The sequence below is a fragment of the Mastomys coucha genome, unplaced genomic scaffold, assembly GCF_008632895.1.
Source record: "Mastomys coucha isolate ucsf_1 unplaced genomic scaffold, UCSF_Mcou_1 pScaffold15, whole genome shotgun sequence".
NCBI lineage: Eukaryota > Metazoa > Chordata > Mammalia > Rodentia > Muridae > Mastomys > Mastomys coucha.
This window is the reverse complement of record NW_022196897.1, coordinates 59,926,606-59,930,251: the sequence shown is the minus strand read 5'-3', so window position 1 is coordinate 59,930,251 and position 3,646 is coordinate 59,926,606. Positions and strand designations below refer to the sequence as shown.

The 3,646-nt window shown below is 43.9% G+C and overlaps 1 pseudogene; it reads left to right on the top strand.

Moving 5' to 3' along the window:
* The first annotated feature begins 1 nt into the window (after position 1).
* LOC116092018 lies at positions 2 to 487 on the top strand (annotated as a pseudogene).
* The last annotated feature ends 3,159 nt before the right edge of the window (positions 488 to 3,646 follow it).

The window sequence follows — 3,646 nt, the reverse complement described above, 5'->3', positions numbered from 1 at the left end:
CATGACCACGGTCCATGCCATCACAGCCACTCAGAAGACTGTGGATGGCCCCTCTGGAAAGCTGTGGCTAATGGCCGTGGGGCTGCCCAGAACATCATCCCTGCATCTACTGGAGCTGCTAAGGCTGTGGGCAAGGTCATCCCAGAGCTGAATGGGAAGCTCACCGGCATGGCCTTCCGTGTTCCTACCCCCAATGTATCAGTTGTGGATCTGACATGCCACCTGGAGAAACCTGCTAAGTATGATGACATCAAGAAGGTGGTGAAGCAGGCGTCTGAAGGCCCACTGAAGGGCATCCTGGGCTACAACCGAGGACCAGGTTGTCTCCTGCGACTTCAACAGCAACTCCCACTCTTCTACCTTTGACGCTGGGGCTGGCATTGCTCTCAATGACAACTTTGTAAAGCTCATTTCCTGGTATGACACTGAATACGGCTACAGCAACAGGGTGGTGGACTTCATGGCCTACATGGCCTCCAAGGAGTAAGAAGCCCTGGACACCCACCCCAGCAAGGACACTGAGAGCAAGAGAGAGGCCCTCAGTTGCTGAGGAGTCCCTACCCCAACACTGAGCATCTCCCTCACAATTTCCATCCCAGACCCCCATAATAACAGGAGGGGCCTAGGGAGCCCTCCCTACTCTCTTGAATACCATCAATAAAGCTCACTACACCCCCCCCCCAAAAAAAAGAAGAAAAGCAGAGCCATTATTGTGTCAAGGTTTTAAAAATAACGTCTCTATTGGGCCACTCATTTACTCTGGCCATCTGCACCAGGCCCAGTTGACCAAAGTGTGCCAGAGTTTCTCACTGAGGAATTATCTGACCTTCAGAGAAACCAGGAAAAATAAGAATAGTCAACTTCCCAAACAAGCTGTGTTAGCTGGCTTGACAAGTTATTCTATTTTAAGCTTTAAGGGGGAAAACAACTGTTTCGTTTCTGCTTCCCCCTCTGTCTTTAAAACTAGCATCCTCTACTCACTTCTTCAGAGCACACGGTCTTTTATTACTAGCATTCTCTTTTATGGAAGTACTGCCCAATGGTAGAAGGACAAAAGAAAGCCACTGCACAATCTGTGACTCCATCAGCCAATCAGAATTCCCCACATCCATTCAAATTAGCCAACCCCATTAGTCCTCACTCAGTGCCTCATTTACATGTGGGCGGGACCAAATGGCTCACAGCCTAGGATTTGAAATCTCCATTCCTACGTGTTTCTTGGCCAGTCTTTTTCCAGTCTCTTCCCAGATGCTGAGAGCTGTTTCTGTACTTGTGTCTGTAATCGCCTTGCCAATCCTCAGCGAGGCTTTGCCTCAGGGAACTTGTACGTCTGAACACACTGACCCAGAGTTCAGGACAGAGCACCATGTCTGGGAGTCCAGATAGCACTGGAAACTACAGGCCTGGATGACCTCATCCAGGGAGAAAAGGACGAAACAAGGGTTAACTTCTGTTTTCTTTAAACCAAAGAAGGTTCATTTTTAACTGTAGTAAATTCACATAATATAAAAATCATGAACTGCGCCTGATGGTGCTTGTAATCCCAGCGCCTGGAAGGCTAAGGTAGAAGGATACTTGAGGCCAGCCTGGACTATTCACTGAGATCTTGTCTCAAAAGGAGGGGAAGAAGGAGGAGAAGGAGGGGGAGGGAGAGGAGGAAGAGGGAAGGAAGGAGGAAGAAAAGAGGAAAGGAGAAAAAAGTAAGTGCTCTTGCTAATAATTTTAAAGAGCAAAATTTGGTGATATTTAGTTTAGTCTCAGGGCTATAACCATCACCATTGTTTAATTCCTGAGTATTTGAATTATCCCAAAAGGACACATATACCAATTAAACTTGTCAGAGCCACTACCAGCTCTAGCTAACATTAATCATCTGCGTCCACAGGTTTACCTCTTCTAGACCTTCATGATATAATTTATGACCTTCTTTTACCTTTGCATAGTATTTTTAAGGTTCTCCATGTTGCACCTTAGTCCTGTTTTTAAAAAACCCAGAATCATTTGTCTATTTATCAATTGACAGGCAAATTAGGGGACAACTTTTTTGTGTTTATTTAAGACAAGGTGTCTCTAAGTAGCCTAGGCTGGCCTCAAACTTACAACTCTCTTGCCTCAGGCTTTCAAGAAGCTGAGGTCTTTAAATATTATTTTCTTTTTTATTGATAAATAGTCACATACTCTTATATCTAGCCTTGGGTTTGGGCCTAACAGCCAGCCAGCCCTTTAAAAGGTTTCTTTTTCACTTGTAGACATAAGATATTCTCACTCATCCTCCAGTACTGGAAATGAGCAGGTTCAAACAGAACAGGCATCAGCATGTAAAGGGTTCATCCCCAATGCTCCTGTTTTACAGAGATGCTTTGAGACCATTCTGTTGGCTGGTTACCATCTAGGCTCATGGACCTCTGATCTCTGCATCCCGGATAATTCAGTCTTGACCAAGTAGATCAATTGCTTTCATTTTGTTTGTGGTCTCCTTGGAGAGCAATCAGCCACCGTGATAGGATAGGTGGCTGGACAGGAGTGGGTTCCTCATTGCCTTCAGCATCTTTGCTTTCAGTCCCTTAGAAATCCAAATCAAAATGTAACTGGGTGATCTATATGCCAAGTGAACACAAACTGCATTGGGCAACAGTTTCAAAATGGGATCAGCAATTATATCAGTATACTTGTACAATGAGATTCCTTTTCCAAACTTGAGATACAGTCATAAAACAGTATTTATTTATTTATTTGGTGTGTGTATGTATGTGGGCACCATTACCACAGTCCCCACTGGAGGTCAGAGGTAAACTTATAGGAGTTGGTTCTCACCCTCTAATATGGATCCTAGGGACTGAACTGAACTCTTGAATCTTATTAGCAAGAGCCTTTACCTGATTACGCTATCCTGACAGCCCATTAAACAGCATTTATTATTATTTTATTATATAGCAAACCTTTATAGTCATTTGTTTTTTTGAAGAACTTCAAGTTTTTATGCTTGTTAGAGCCAAGTGTTTTGGTTTTTTTATAAATAAGCTGAAATACAGTAGTCTGATGAGATTATAGTCATCACAGAAATTATAATTGAAACAGTAAACCTAGAGATGTCAGCACATACTATTATCATTTTGTGTGTGTGTGTGTGTGTGTGTGTGTGTGTTTAGTGGTGGTGGTGGTATGTACGTATGAGTGGTGTGTGTGTATTTGGTGGTGGTGGTTGTGTGTGTGTGTGTGTGTACATGTGAGTGTGGTATGTGTGTGTGGTGTGGTATAGTGTAGGAAATGAGTATGGTATGTATGTGTGTACTCATAGAGGCCAGATGGCAAATCCCTACCCCTGATCTTAACCCTGAGAAGTTGGCATTATAGTGCTGTGCAGCGGGCCTGAAATTCCAGGCATCCTAATAGGAGCTTAGTCCAAGCTGCTGGGAGGACCATGAATAAGGACAGGCATGGTTCAGGGTAAAGGAGCACAGAGCAGAGGCTCCGGAGGTTCTGTAGTAAACCAACCAAGACCCTGTTACCCTGTTTTACCCCGTTTAACCGAGGGTTTCCTAATCGCTTCCTTTCTCATTATTTTGACACCCAGTGTTTGATGTTTGATTTTGTAACATCCCTCTTCCCAGATATATTTTAGTAAAATGCAGCAAGCTGGCTTTTT